The sequence below is a fragment of the Globicephala melas genome, chromosome 11 (assembly GCF_963455315.2).
Source record: "Globicephala melas chromosome 11, mGloMel1.2, whole genome shotgun sequence".
Classification (NCBI taxonomy): Eukaryota; Metazoa; Chordata; class Mammalia; order Artiodactyla; family Delphinidae; genus Globicephala; species Globicephala melas.
The window spans coordinates 47,249,342-47,265,445 of NC_083324.2; the positions used below are offsets into that span (position 1 = coordinate 47,249,342).

Consider the following 16,104-nt stretch of genomic DNA (forward strand, 5'->3'; position numbering starts at 1 on the left):
TATTGTGGTTTTGATTTGCATTGTACTGATGATTAGTCATGTTGAGCACATTTTCAACTGCCTGTTGGCCATCTATATGTCTTTTATGGAAAAAAAGTCTATTTCCTTTGTCCATGCATACATTGGATTGTTTGGTTTCTTGTGGCATTTTATGAGTAGGGTTTTTTTTTGGATTTATTTATTTTTGGCTGCACTGGGTCTTCGTTGCTGCGTGCGGGCTTTCTCTAGTTACAGCGAGCAGGGGGTTACTCTTCGTTGCGGTGCGTGGGCTTCTCATTGTGGTGTCTTCTCTTGTTGCGGAGCACGGACTCTAGGCATGTGGGCTTCAGTAGTTGCAGCACGCAGACTCAGTAGCTGTGGCTCGCGGGCTCTAGAGCACAGGCTCAGTAGTTGTGGTGCACAGGCTTAGTTGCTCTGCGGCATGTGGGATCTTCCTGGACCAGGGCTTGAACCTGTGTCCCCTGCATTGGCAGGCAGATTCTTAACCACTGTGCCACCAGGGAAGCCCTATGCGTTTTTTTAAATGTATTTTGATTGTATGTCCCTTACTGAATATATGGTTTGCATTTTTTTCCATTAGGTAGGTTGACTTTTCATTTTGTTCATTGTTTATTTTGTTGTACAGAAGCTTCTAAGTTTGATTTATTCTCAATTGTTGACTTTTTGCTTTTGTTTTTTGTGCTTTTAGTGTCATATCCAAAAAAATAATCATCAAAACCAATGTGGAGGGTTTCCCTGGTGGTGCAGTTGTTAAGAATCCATGGTTGTTCGTGGCTACCTTGTCAAAAATTAGTTAGCCTTGGGCTTCCCTGGTGGCGCAGTGGTTGAGAGTCCACCTGCCGATGCAGGGGACACAGGTTCGTGCCCCGGTCCAGGAAGATCCCGCATGCCATGGAGCGGCTGGGCCCGTGCACCATGGCCGCTGAGCCTGCGCATCCGGAGCCTGTGCTCCGCAATGGGAGAGGCCACAACAGTGAGAGGCCCGCACACCGCAAAAAAAAAAAAAAAAAAAATTAGCCTTATATGTAGGGTTTTAATTCTGGGCTCTCTATTCTGTCCCATTGGTCGGGGTGTGTATTTTGATGCCAGCACCATACTGTTTTAATTAATATAGATTGTAGTAGAGTTTGAATTAGGAGCTGTGATGTCTCTGATTTTGTTCTCCTTTCTCAGGATTGTTTTGGCTATTCAGTTCTTTTCTGGTTCCATAGAAAGTTTAGAATTGATTTTTCTATTTCTGTGGAGAATGCCATTGGATTTTTGAGAGAGATTTCTTTGAATCTATAGATGGTGGGCATTGAGTTTAGGACTTTTTAATCTTAGAAATTTCTCCAATCTATGAACATAGAATATCTTCCCATTTGTTAGTGTCTTCAGTTTATTTTATTAATGTCTTATAGTGTTCAATGTAGAGACTTTTCACCAACTTTGTTAAATTTAATTTATTCCTAAGTATCTTATTATTTTTGATGCTGTTGTAAATGAGATTATTTTTTCAGATGTTTTACTACTTGTATATAGAAATATAACTGATGATGTATGTTGATTTTACATACTGCAATTTTACCTATTTTGTTGATTAGTTACAACTTTTTGGTATTTCTTGGGATTTTTATATACAAAATCATACCATCTTCAAATAATGACAATTTTACTTCTTCCTGATTTGGATGCCTTTTTTTTTTTTTTTTTTTTGCGGCACGCAGGCCTCCCACCGCTGTGGCCTCTCCCGTTGCGGAGCACAGGCTCCGGACGCGCAGGCTCAGCGGCCATGGATCACGGGCCCAGCCGCTCCGCGGCATGTGGGATCTTCCCCGCGGCCATGGATCACGGGTCTAGCCGTTCCACGGCATGCGGGATCCTCTCGGACTGGGGCACGAACCCGTGTCCCCTGCATCGGCAGGCGGACTCTCAACCACTGCGCCACCAGGGAAGCCCTGGATGCCTTTCTTTGTCTTGCCTAATCGCTCCAGCTAATACTTCCAGTACTACATTGAATAGGAGTGATGAAATGATAGCTTTTGCCTTTTTACCATCAAGTATGATGTTAGCTGGGTTTGTTACATATAGCCTTAACTATGTGGAGGTATGTTCCACCTATACTCAATCTGTTCAGAATTTTTAATCATAAAAGAATTGCACTTTATCCAGTGCTTTTTTTTGCATCTATTGAAATTATCATGTGGTTTTTATTTTGACTCTATTAATCTGGTGTATCCCACATATTTGTATGTTGAACCATTCTTACAATCCCAGTGATAAATCCCACTTGGTCCCAGTGTATAATACTTTTAATGTATTGTTGAATTTGATTTGCTAGTATTTTGTTCAGCATTTTTGCATCTATGTTAATCAGTTTTATTGGCCTCTAGTTTTCTTGTAGAGTCTTTATCTGGCATTGGTGTCAGGGAAATGCTGGCCTTGTAGAACTAGTTTGGAAGTACTCCTTTCTCTTCAATTTTTTGGAAGAGTTTGAGAATTATTGGTGTTAATTCTTCTTCATAGGTTTGGTAGAATTCACCAATAAAGTCACCTCGTCCTTGAGTTTTCTGTGTTGGGAGTTTTTTGGTTACTGATTCAGTCCCTTGTTATTGGTCTGTTCAGATTTTCTATTTCTTCCTGATTTGGTCTTTGTAGGAAGTGAGTTTCTAGAAATTATCAGTTTCTTCTTGAGTATCTAATTTGTTGGCATATAATTGTTCACAGTGGTCTCTTATGATCCTATGTATTTCTGTAGTATCAGTTGTAGTGTCTCCTCTTTCATTTCTAATTTTATTTGAGTCTTCTATTTTCCTAGTCTAGCTAAAAGTTTGTGAATTTTTTGAAAATCCAGCTTTTAGTTTGTTGCTCTTTTCTATTGATTTTCTTGTATATGTTTTATTTATTTCCACTCTAGTCTTTATTATATCCTTCCCTCTGCCAATTTTGGAATAAATTTCTTTTTTTTTCTAGTTCCTTGAGGTGTAGAGTTAGATTGTTTGAGAGCTTTCTAATATTTTGTGCTGTGCACTTATCGCTGTAAACTTTCCTTTCTGAACTGCTTTTGCAGCATCCCATAGGTTTTGGCATGTTGTGTTTCCATTTTCATTTGTGTTGAGATGCAAGGACTTATTATTCCCGTCTTATTAATTGCTTCCTGATTGTTTTGTATTTCCATTGTTTCTTTTTCCCCTCTGTCTGTCTACGTTTTTAAATTGGTGGTATACCATGTTGGTATGCTCTGTTTCCTTTCTTAATGTTTGTGATTCTTCTAAAGATGTTTGCTTTGTGGTTACCATGAAGCATACATAAAACATGTCATCTTTAAAACAGTCCATTTTATGCTGACAGAAACTTATCTTTGTATGCCTATAAATGTTCCATTCTTTTTTTAAAAAAATTTAATTTTATATTTATTTTTTTATACAGCAGGTTCTTATTCTCATCCATTTTATACACATCAGTGTATACATGTCAATCCCAATCTCCCAATTCATCACACCACCTCCCCCCACCCCCCGCCGCTTTCCCCCCTTGGTGTCCATACATTTGTTCTATACATCTCTGTCTCAATTTCTGCCCTGCCAACCCGTTCATCTGTACCATTTTTCTAGGTTCCACATATATGCGTTAATATATAATATTTGTTTTTCTCTTTCTGACTTCACTCTGTATGACAGTCTCTAGATCGATCCACATCTCTACAAATGACCCAATTTCATTCCTTTTTATGGCTGAGTAATATTGCATTGTATACATGTGCCACATCTTTTTTATCTATTTGTCTGTCGATGGGCATTTAGGTTGCTTCCATGACCTGGCTATTGTAAATAGTGCTGCAATGAACATTGGGGTGCATGTGTCTTTTTGAATTATGGTTTTCCCTGGGTATATGCCCAGTAGTGGGATTGCTGGATCATATGGTAGTTCTATTTGTAGTTTTTTAAGGAACCTCCATACTGTTCCCCATAGTGTGGTATCAATTTATATTCCCACCAACAGTGCAAGAGGCTTCCGTTTTCTCCACACCCTCTCCAGCATTTGTTGTTTGTAGATTTTCTGATGATGCCCATTCTAACTGGTGTGAGGTGATACCTCATTGTAGTTTTGATTTGCATTTCTCTAATAATTAGTGATGTTGAGCAGCTTTTCATGTGCTTCTTGGCCATCTGTATGTTTTCTTTGGAGAAATGTCTATTTAGGTCTTCTGCCCATTTTTGGATTGGGTTGTTTGTTTTTTTAATATTGAGCTGCATGAGCTGTTTATATATTTTGCAGATTAATCCTTTCTTGATTCATTTGCAAATATTTTCTCCCATTTTGAGGGTTGTCTTTTTGTCTTGTTTATAGTTTCCTTTGCTTTGCAAAAGCTTTTAAGTTTCATTAGGTCCCATTTGTTTATTTTTGTTTTTATTTCCATTACTCTAGGAGGTGGATCAAAAAAGATCTTGCTGTGATTTATGTGAAAGAGTGTTCTTCCTATGTTTTCCTCTAAGAGTTTTATAGTGTCCGGTCTTACACTTAGGGCTCTGATACATTTTGCGTTCATTTTTGTGTATGGTGTTAGGGAGTGCTCTAATTTCATTCCTTTACATGTAGCTGTCCAGTTTTCCCAGCACCACTTATTGAAGAGACTGTCTTTTCTCCATTGTATATCCTTGCATCCTTTGTCATAGATTAGTTGACCATAGATGTGTGGGTTTATCTCTGGGCTTTCTATCTTGTTGCATTGATCTATATTTATGTTTTTGTGCCAGTACCATATTGTCTTGATTACTATAGCTTTGTAGTATAATCTGAAGTCAGGGAGTCTGATTCCTCCAGCTCCATTTCTTTGCCTCAAGACTGCTTTGGCTATTTGGGGTCTTTTGTGTCTCCATACAAATTTTAAGATTTTTTGTTCTAGTTCTGTAGAAAATGCCATTGGTAATTTTTTTTTTTTTTTTTTTTGAGGTACGTGGGCCTCTCACTGTTGTGACCTCTCCCGTTGCGGAGCACAGGCTCCGGATGCGCAGGCTCAGCGGCCATGGCCCATGGGCCCAGCCGCTCCGTGGCATGTGGGATCTTCCCTGACTGGGGCACGAACCCGTGTCCCCTGAATCGGCAGGCGGACTCTCAACCACTGCACCACCAGGGAAGCCCTGTTTTTTTTGTTATTGAGTTGCATGAGCTGCTTGTAAATTTTGGAGATTAATCCTTTGTCAGTTGCTTCATTTGCAAATATTTTCTCCCATTCTGAGGGTTGTCTTTTGGTCTTGTTTATGGTTTCCTTTGCTGTGCAAAAGCTTTGAAGTTTCATTAGGTCCCATTTGTTTATTTTTGGTTTTATTTCCATTTCTCTAGGAAGTGGGTCAAAAAGGATCTTGCTGTGATTTATGTCATAGAGTGTTCTGCCTATGTTTTCCTCTAAGAGTTTGATAGTTTCTAGCCTTACATTTAGGTCTTTAATCCATTTTGAGCTTATTTTTGTGTATGGTGTTAGGGAGTGTTCTAATCTCATACTTTTATATGTACCTGTCCAGTTTTCCCAGCACCACTTATTGAAGAGGCTGTCCTTTCTCCACTGTACATTCCTGCCTCCTTTATCAAAGATAAGGTGACCATATGTGTGTGGGTTTATCTCTGGGCTTTCTATCCTGTTCCATTGATCTATATTTCTGTTTTTGTGCCAGTACCATACTGTCTTGATTACTGTAGCTTTGTAGTATAGTCTGAAGTCAGGGAGCCTGATTCCTCCAGCTCCATTTTTCTTTCTCAAGATTGCTTTGGTTATTCGGGGTCTTTTGTGTTTCCATACAAATTGTGAAAGTTTTTGTTCTAGTTCTATGAAAAATGCCAGTGGTAGTTTGATAGGTATTGCATTGAATCTGTAGATGGCTTTGGGTAGTAGAGTCATTTTCACAATGTTGATTCTTTCAATCCAAGAACATGGTATATCTCTCCATCTATTTGTATCACCTTTAATTTCTTTCATCAGTGTCTTACAATTTTCTGCATACAGGTCTTTTGTCTCCTTAGGTAGGTTTATTCCTAGATATTTTATTCTTTTTCTTGCAGTGGTAAATGGGAGTGTTTTTTTGATTTCACTTTCAGATTTTTCATCATTAGTGTATAGGAATGCCAGAGATTTCTGTGCATTAATTTTGTATCCTGCTACTTTACCAAATTCATTGATTAGCTCTAGTAGTTTTCTGGTGGCATCTTTAGGATTCTCTATAGTATCATGTCGTCTGCAAACAGTGACAGTTTTACTTCTTCTTTTCCAATTTGGATTCCTTTTATTTCTTTTTCTTCTCTGATTGCTGTGGCTAGGACTTCCAAAACTGTGTTGAATAATAGTGGTGAGAGTGGACATCCTTGTCTTGTTCCTGAGCTTAGAGGAAATGCTTTCAGTTTTTCACCATTGAGAAAGATGTTTGCTGTGGGTTTCTCATATATGGCCTGTATTATGTTGAGGTAGGTTCCCTCTATGTCCACTTTCTGGAGAGTTTTCTATAATAAATGGGTGTTGAATTTTGTTGAAAGCTTTTTCTGCATCTATTGAGTTGATCATATGGTTTTTCTTCTTCAGTTTGTTAATATGGTGTATCACGTTGATTGATTTGCATATATTGAAGAATCCTTCCATCCCTGGGATAAATCCCACTTGATCATGGTGTATGATCCTTTTAATGTGTTGTTAGATTCTGTTTGCTAGTTTTTTGGGGTTTTTTTTTTTTTTTTTTTTTTTTTTTTTTTTTTGCCGTACGCAGGCCTCTCACTGCTGTGGCCTCTCCCGTTGTGGAGCACAGGCTCCGGACACGCAGGTTCAGTGGCCATGGCTCACGGGCCCAGCCGCTCTGCGGCATGTGGGATCTTCCCGGACTGGGGCATGAACCCATGTCCCCTGCATCGGTAGGCAGACTCTCAACCACTGCACCACCAGGGAAGCCCCTGTTTGCTAGTATTTTGTTGAGGATTTTTACATTTATATTCATGAGTGATATTGGTCTGTAATTTTTTTTGTAGTATCTTTGTCTGCTTTTGGTATCAAGGTGATGGTGGCCTCATAGAATGAGTTTGGGAGTGTTCCTTCCTCTGCAGTTTTTTGGAATAGTTTGAGAAGGATGGGTGTTAGGTCTTCTGTAAATGTTTGATAGAATTCACCTGTGAAGCCATCTGGACCTGGACTTTTTTTTGTTGGAAGATTTTTAATCACAGTTTCAATTTCATTACTTGTGATTGGTCTGTTCATATTTTCTGTTTCTTCCTGATTCAGTCTTGGAAGGTTATACCTTTCTAAGAATTTGTCCATTTCTTCCATGTTGTCCATTTTATTGGCATAGAGTTGCTTGTAGTAGTCTCTTAGGATACTCTGTATTTCTGCGGTGTCTGTTGTAACTTCTCCTTTTTCATTTCTAATTTTATGGATTTGAGTCCTCTCCCTCTTTTTCTTGATGAGTCTGGCTAATGGTTTATCAATTTTGTTTATCTTCTCAAAGAACCAGCTTTTAGTTTTATTGATCTTTGCTGTTGTTTTCTTTGTTTCTATTTCATTTATTTCTGCTGTGATCTTTATGATTTCTTTCCATCTGCTAACTTTGGGTTTTGTTTGTTCTTCTTTCTCTAGTTCCTTAGGTGTAGGATTAGATTGTTTATTTGAGATTTTTCTTGTTTCTTGAGGGAGGCTTATATAGCTATAAACTTCCCTCTTAGAACTGCTTTTGCCACATCCCATAGGTTTTGGATTGTCATGTTCTCATTGTCATTTGTCTCTAGGTATTTTTTGATTTCCTCTTTGATTTCTTCAGTGATCTCTTGGTTATTTAGTAACATATTGTTTAGCCTCCATGTGTTTGTGTATTTTTACACTTTTTTCCCTGTCATTGATTTCTAGTCTCATACCGTTGTGGTCAGAAAAGATCCTTGATATGACTGCAATTTTCTTAAATTTACCGAGGCTTGATTTGTGACCCAAGATGTGATCTATCCTGGAGAATGTTCTGTGTGCACTTGAGAAGAAAGTGTAATGTGTTGTTTTGGGATGGAATGTCCTATAAATATCAATTAAATCCATCTGGTCTATTGTGTCATTTAACGTTTGTGTTTCCTGATTAATTTTCTGTTTGGATGATCTGTCCATTGGTGTAAGTGCGGTGTTAAAGTCCCCCACTATTATTGTGTTACTGTTGATTTCCTCTTTTCTAGCTGTTAGCAGTTGCCTTATGTATTCAGGTGCTCCTGTGTTGGGTGCATATATATTTATAATTGTTATATCTTCTTCTTGGATTGATCCCTTGATCATTATGTAGTGTCCTTCCTTGTCTCTTGTAACATTCTTTATTTTAAAGGCTATTTTATCTGATAAGAGTATTGCTACTCCAGCTTTCTTTCGATTTCCATTTGCATGGAATATCTTTTTCCATCCCCTCACTTCCAGTCTGTATGTGTCCCTACAAGTGGGTCTCTTGTAGACAGCATATATATGGGTCTTGTTTTTGTATCCATTCAGCAAGCATGTGTCTTTTGGTTGGAGCATTTAATCCATTCACATTTAAGGTAGTTATCGATATGTATGTTCCTATGACCATTTTCTTAATTGTTTTGGGTTTGTTTTCTTCTCTTGTGTTTCCCACTTAGAGAAGTTCCTTTAGCATTTGTTGTAGAGCTCGTTTGGTTGTGCTGAATTCTCTTAGCTTTTGCTTGTCTGTAAAGCTTTTGATTTCTCCATCAAATCTGAATGAGATCCTTGACGGTAGAGTAATCTTGGTTGTAGCTTCTTCCCTTTGATCACTTTAAGTATATCATGCCACTCCCTTCTGGCTTGTAGAGTTTCTGCTGAGAAATCAGCTGTTAACCTTATGGGAGTTCCCTTGTATGTTATTTGTCATTTTTCCCTTGCTGCTTTCAGTAATGTTTCTTTGTCTTTAATTTTTGCCAATTTGATTGCTATGTGTCTCCGCGTATTTCTCCTTGGGTTTATCCTGTATGGGACTCTGCGGTTCCTGGACTTGGGTGGCTATTTCCTTTCCCATGTTAGGGAAGTTTTTGACTATAATCTCTTCAAATATTTTCTTGGGTCCTTTCTCTCTCTCTTCTCCTTCTGGGACCCCTGTAATGCGAATGTTGTTGTGTTTAATGTTGTTCCAGAGGTCTCTTAGGCTGTCTTCATTTCTTTTCATTCTTTTTTCTTGAGTCTGTTCCACAGCAGTGAATTCCACCATTCTGTCTTCCAGGTCACTTATCCGTTCTTCTGCCTCAGTTATTCTGCTATTGGTTCCTTCTAGTGTAGTTTTCATTTCAGTTATTTTATTGTTCATCTCTGTTTGTTTGTTCTTTAGTTCTTCTAGATCTTTATTAAACATTTCTTGCATCTTCTCAATCTTTGCCTCCATTCTTTTTCCAAGGTCCTGGATCATCTTTGCTATCATTATTCTGAATTCTTTTTCTGGAAGGCTGCCTATCTCCATTTAGTTGTTTTTCTGGGGTTTTATCTTGTTCCTTCATCTGGTACATAGCCCTCTGCCTTTTCATCTTGTCTATCTTTCTGTGAATGTGTTTTTTGTTCTACAGGCTGCAGGATTGTAGTTCTTCTTGCTTCTGCGTCTGAGACCTAGGAATTCTTTTCTAACCTCTCACACGTGAGGATTCGATGATTGTTAAGTTCTTGAATTCATGAAAGATAGAGACTTGAAGGCCAGACTAAGCAGTCTGGATTTTATTCCCTGCCAGTGTTGGAGGGTCTCCTGCAGAGGCAGGGTGGCTGTGTCTCACCATGAGGACAAAGACACTGGCAGCAGAAGTTCTGGGAAGTATTCCTTGGCGTGAGCCCTCCCAGAGTCCAAATGTTCCATTCTTTTATCCTTCTCTTTTTACATTTTTATGTCAAAATATACTTCATTTTATCCACATATTTGTTAAAATGCTATCGTAGCTATAGATTTTTCTGTTGCATTTTTTAAATTTATTTCAACTCCAGAACGTTTTTTGGTTCTTTTTTTTACAATTTTTGTCCATTGTATTTTTCTTTTCTTCATGTTTTTTCTGATTTCATTGAATTGTCTTTTTTTCTTTCCTTATAGCTCACTGAGGTTTCTTATAACAGTATTTTTAAATTATTTATTAGGTAGATTGCAGATTTCTAAGTCTTCGGGATTGGTAACTGGCAGACTTTTGCAATCCTTTAGTAGTGTTAGATTACTTTGATTTTTTTTAATGTTCCTGGGGTTTTGTGCTGCTTTCAATTCTGAAGTAGAAGCCACCTGCTCCAGCATTTACTACTTGTTTTCAGGAGAGAAACACTTCCATCAGCCCTGTAGAATTAGAGATTCTGAGGCTTTCTCAGACCTTCATGGATAAACCTGTTTCATGCTTCTTATCACACTTTTGGCAGAATTCGTGAGCTTATGTGCCATCTGTTGATCTTGCAACACAATAGGCTGGGTGCTGACAGCCCCTCTTTTCTTCTCCTAAGGGTGGTGCTAATGCAGAAATTTATGGTCTGTCTCTGTCCTGCAGATGTGAGCCAACTTTCTGTGTGTTCTCAAGCTGTCTGCCAAAGCTTGCCCTCAGTGCCTTGGTTGGGAGCACACATGGTGAACTGACCACAGCGTGAGGGTCTGTGTTGGTGAGGTGTGGAGAGCACCAAGGGTGCCCACTGGCCAGTTGGGAGGATCTATGGGTGAGGCATCCCTATTGGCTCATGGATGGGCTTCTTTTTTTTTTTTTTTTTTTAACATTTATTTATCTATCTATCTATCTGCCCTGGGTCTTAGCTGCAGCGCACAGATCTTCACTGCAGCATGCGGGATCTTTTTAGTTGCAGCATGCGGGATCTTTTTAGTTGCGGCATGTGGCATCTTTAGTTGCGGCACGTGGGATCTAGTTCCCTGGCAAGGGATCGAACCCAGGCCCCCTGCATTGGGAACACTGAGTCTTAGTCACTGGACCACCAGGGAAGCCCAGTGGATAGGCTTCTTGATGGACTCTGGAATACAGCTAGTATAATCTGCACCACATTAATGCCTTACCAGAATCCTCTTTGCTACCTCTTCCCAACCCCCAGTCATACAACTAACTCATAATTCAGCACTCTGGATGGAGCAAGAAAACAACGGGCCTTTTGGGCAGCATCTTACACAGTTGGAGAAGCTACATGCTTTCACTTGCACCTGCAGGAGAAATCATGGGCCAGGAAGATATCTCTTGGCCCTAAATTGTGCAATCTTGGGGGAGGCGTGATGTTGGTAAAGTGAAACTATTCCCTTTACTTTGTCCAATGCATCCAAACTCATACTTTTTTTTTTTCTCCAACATTGTGCTAGTACTTTTCTACTAGAAACGTGGATATCCACAAAGGCTCTTTTGTTCATGAGTGATGGCTTAAAATAGTATTTTCCAAGTGCCCCTAGACTATAGCCAAGAGGGGCCAGTTAACAGGTGACTGCAAAGTCCAGAGCTGGGAATGAGGTCCCTATGCCTATTACTCTGTGCACGGGTAGGTGAGACTCCTCCTGGGCCCCTTGGTGTGTGGTGCTGGAACCCACAGCTCCCACAAAGACACTTTTGTCTGTGAATGAAGCCAAGTTGTTGAAGGGGGTCATGAGGAGGCACACCTTATTCAACCGTAATGCTCATGGAACTCCTCACTGGAATATATTCAAGTCAAATTGAGTAACTCAACCTGAGCTTCCTTTACTTTGCTTTCATCTTTTCATTGGTCTTGAGGCCTCAACCAGGAGTCTTCCTCATTAAAGGAAGAAGTACTAGCAAGAGAGAGAAGCTTCCATGAGACAGATTCTCACGTGGAAAAATGATTAGGTTCTTTGCTCCTCCTAGTAGAATCCCATTCTCTATAAAACCACCCACACTTTCTTGACCCAGGTCAGAGTTTCTTCCCACGCTGGAAAAAGACCAGAACAAGTCAGGGAACTGTTAACTCTTCATCTATAGGAATTCTCAGACTTTGCCTCACATCATTATTACTTGGAAAACATTTAAAAATTCCCATCCCCAGCACTTAAAAGCATTCAGTAAATTAGTATTTCTGGGCATCAGTATTTTTAAAATATCACCATGTTATTCAAATTTCCTGTCAAATTGAGAATAAGTACACTTGCCCTACTTAGTAAAAAAAAAAAAAAGTGCATGTGAGTCACCGAAAATACTGTTAAAAGGCAGTTTCTGTTTCAGAGGCCTGGGTTATGCCTAAAAGTCTGAAATCTGAACACAATTCAGGGACACAGACTACAGTACACTGAGACTACTAAGGGCCTCTTTTACACTGAAGTAAATAAAACTTGTTGACAAAATAAAACAATAAAACTTACAAGAGATGACTGGAAGTGAAAATATCTGTACAATATATCACATTGGGAGGATCTCATTATCATGAAGAAACTAACCAAATATAATTTCAGTGATTTTTAATAACCAAAATTTATAAGATGAAGAAAGTATCCTCCATTATGGTTTTCAGTAGCACTCCTTCAGAGAGAAAAATTCTAGTTTCAGGAAAGGCTCAGCTTAAAAAACATAGGTGTCTATTTTATCCAGAGTTTCCCAAATTCCAGTTACCTGCACACTGAATACAAATAGATGCTAATCAATCGCTTCCTACTGGCATTATAGCTTAATATTTTCCAGTGTGTTGACTCAGTTTCTTATTAACTTACTAATATTTTCCTTTATTTTTCTTTCAGTTTTATTGAGATGCAGTTTCTACATACAGTACTGTAGAAATTGGAGGTGCACAGCATGACTTGACATATATTGTAAAAGGATTAGCAAACAATTTTTCTAATTTACTAAATACTTTATATGACAGTTTGGTAACTTCCATTTAAAACATAAGTTAAATTTACATCACTCATAACATTACATGAAATGGGCTGTGAAACTCTCAATGGTATTCGGTGTTCTGAAATTTGTACATAAACCACACCTGGGGAAGTGCTAATTCATGAGACAAATTCTGCTCTTTTCTTCTTTCTTTTACTGCGGTAGTCCCCTCTAAGACACGTTAGCCTGGAGGCTGTCTTCCGTGCCTTGGGGTGGGGTGGATCACTCTCCTCAGAGGAGGAGACCAGAAAGTCCTCATGGAGAACATGGACTGGGACATGGGGTAGGATGACCCAGATTCCTCTAAGATGTGAAACATCTGACTTGTAGGAGCAGGGTTCTCAGGAGGATGAAATGAAAGTTGTTCTGAACCTGGAGCCCTTCTCCCATCCCTTGTCCCATCATGAAGACAATTCTGGGGGGTTGGTCTGGAACGTGCATAGATGGTGGGGGTTGGGGGACAGTGCAGGCCTGGATTGGGCGAGGTGAGTTGGGTAGAGGCTGGGAGTCAGTGCTTAGCACTGGGGCAGGTGGCCTTATGGTCATTTGATGTGCCTGTGTGTATCCAAGTCCAGTTGTACTGGGAAGAGGATGAAGACTATGGACAATTCCACAGATCAGGTCTCTGAGTATCGTCAGAGGAAAATAGGGACCTGAGTCTTACTTTATTGGGGGTAGAGTAGCGGGTAGGGTGGAGGGGGGAGGTTCTAGCAAAACTGGATGGAGACCTGGGACGATCTCTTGCCTGGGGCCTGAGTTTGGAGTCCTGGTCACATTTATGTTTGACAGGCTCTGGTCCACACACTGAGTCTACTTCAGGACACTTGAGTTGTGCCTTGTGGTTGATGACATGGTCCAGACCAGATGTCTTGGTGGCAGGCTGGGGACATCATAGGAGAAGATCCCAGGCCTGTTGCCTGTCACCTTGGCAATGATGTTTGAGCACTGACCAATGTGCTTGGGTGCAGGTTGTGAGGTAATGATGATACCCTCATTATTTATCTGGTCCACAAGTTGAGAGCAAAGAGCTCAGTACAGAGTTCTTGATGTAAGGCTGTTCAAGGCAGATCGCCCTCATATCAGGTGTCTTGAGTGGTGGATGACGTGTGAAAACAAGTTCCTTGACAAATTTTTTAGTGACTGGGTGGACAGTAATTGGCTTGGAAGGATGCTGTGGGAGAAGACACCACAAATATAAAGTATATTTGAATGGCCTCTCAAGACAAAAAATAGAAGTGACCAAATAAAAATATTTGGAACCTGTGAAATTAAATTTCACTGAAAGAGAAATAAAAATGATCATGTTACATATGAAGAGGCACCCAACCTCAAAGATAGTCGGGGAAAATACAATACAATGCCAGTGTAACGGTTTTTTCCCTATTATATTGGAAAATTAAACTGCCTTTGTAGCGTCTCTTGTCAATACCGGTGGAAACAAGCTCTCTGATACACTCCTGCAGGAAGTATACATGACTTAATGTCCTTTTTAAGGCAGTTTGTCCCCTCTTCTGCTTCTTTAGGTTCTGGGCTTTAGGGTGCTGTGGGGCTGATGTTTGTGTGATGACCTTGATATTTGCTGTGTCCTTGGGCCTCGAGTCAGTCTTCTTCAGGCACTGATCATTTGATTTCCTGTAGTAGAAGAAAAAGGGCAAAAAAATCATACAGGGATTGAATCAAGATGGTGGAATAGAAGGACGTGGAGTTCACCTTGTCCTGCAAATATTGAATACATCAAAAATACATCTACATGTGGAACAATCCTCACACAATACCTACTGAACACTAGCAGAAGATCTCAGACATCCAGAAGTGCAAGAAAGATCTCCACATAATGAGATAGGATAAAAGAAAAAAGAAAGGAAGAAAACAGGACCTGCAACCCTGGGAGGGAGCTGTGAAAGAGGAAATGTTCCCTCACCCTGGGAAGCCCCTTCACTGGTGCGGAGATCAGCTGGGACAGAAAGGGAACTGCAGAGACTAGGAGGAGGGCGCAGCAGCCAGTTTGCAGCAGACAAAACAGAGACCTGCACAGAGGATCTGTGCTACTTTGTGCAGTTCTCAGCCCAAGAATCATGCCTGCTGGTATGTGCGGGGGCTGGGTGCTGAAACTTGGGCTTCAGAGGACAGACCAAGGGAGAGGACTGGGGTTGGCTGCACGGAGACAGCCTGAAGGGGCTGGAGTATAGTATGTGCCCAAGCGGGGGTGTGCGCGGAAGAAGCCCAGGCCAGCCACAGAAGCGAAGCACCATTGTTGAGGGGCAGGTGAAGGGAGGTGCAGGACCACCATAGCAGCCTCCTTCTTGGTGCCACCTCTATGAGCTCTGGGAGTGCACAGGCGCCAGCAAGTTGCCCACCCTTGGAGGCGGGCTGAAATCAGATCTGATCCCTGGGGACTGCATGACAAGGGAAGCAGGCCTGAAACCTGAGCCCTCTCCCCATGGCTATGCGATCTGCAGCTTTATGTCACTGCCACTGGAGTACAGTTGATTTACAATATTACATTAGTCTCAGGGGTACAACATATTGATTTAATATTTTTATAGATTATGCTCCACTTAAAGTTATTGCAAAATAATGGCTATATTTTCCTGTGCTGTACAATATATCCTTGTTTATTTTCTACATAGGGGTATTGGATTAAGAGAAACAAACTACTCTCCCTCCCTCCCCACTTCCCTCTCCCCACCAGTAACCACTAATTTGTTCTCTGTGAGTCTATAGCTATTTTGGTACATACATTCCTTTCTTGCATTTTTTAGATTCCATGTGTAAGTGAGAACATAGAGTATTTTTCTTTCTCTAACTTATTTCACTAAGGTACTATATAATACATTCTAGGTCCATCCATGTTGCTGCAAGTGGCAGAATTAGATTCTTTTTTAATGGCTGAGTAATAGTCTATTGTGTATACATACCACATCGCCTTTATACCTCTTCTAATCCAAGAGCATGGGATTATCTTTCCATTTCTTTGAATCCTCTTTAATATTCTTTATTAACGTTTTATACTTCTCAGCATATAAGTCTTTCACCTCCTTGGTCAGGTTTATTCCTAGGTTTTGTGGGGGGTTTTTTGGTGTGATTTTAGAAGGTATTATTTTTTTACATTCCCTTTCTGATATTTCATTGTTAGTGTAAAGGAATGCAAATGATTTCCAAATGTTAATGTTGTATCCTTCTACTTTGCTGAATTAATTTATTATAGTAGCTTTTATGTGGAGTCCTTAGGGTTTTCTATATATAGTATCATGTCATCTGTATATAGTGATGGTTTTACCTCTTTCCTTCCAATTTGGATACATT

The 16,104-nt window shown here is 40.0% G+C and overlaps 1 protein-coding gene across 3 annotated transcripts in view; it reads right to left on the reverse strand.

The window, feature by feature from the left end:
- Nucleotides 1-12,413: 12,413 nt before the first annotated feature.
- EXOG (exo/endonuclease G) overlaps nt 12,414-16,104 on the reverse strand; it is a 63,149-nt gene continuing 59,458 nt past the window's right edge. For 2 of the 3 annotated variants that reach the window (XR_009566021.1, XM_060308801.1), the window contains one exon: nt 12,414-14,430. The gene's annotated coding sequence lies outside the window, so the exon portion shown is untranslated. The remainder of the gene's footprint in view (nt 14,431-16,104) is intronic. The other variant, XR_009566022.1, reaches the window with a different exon arrangement.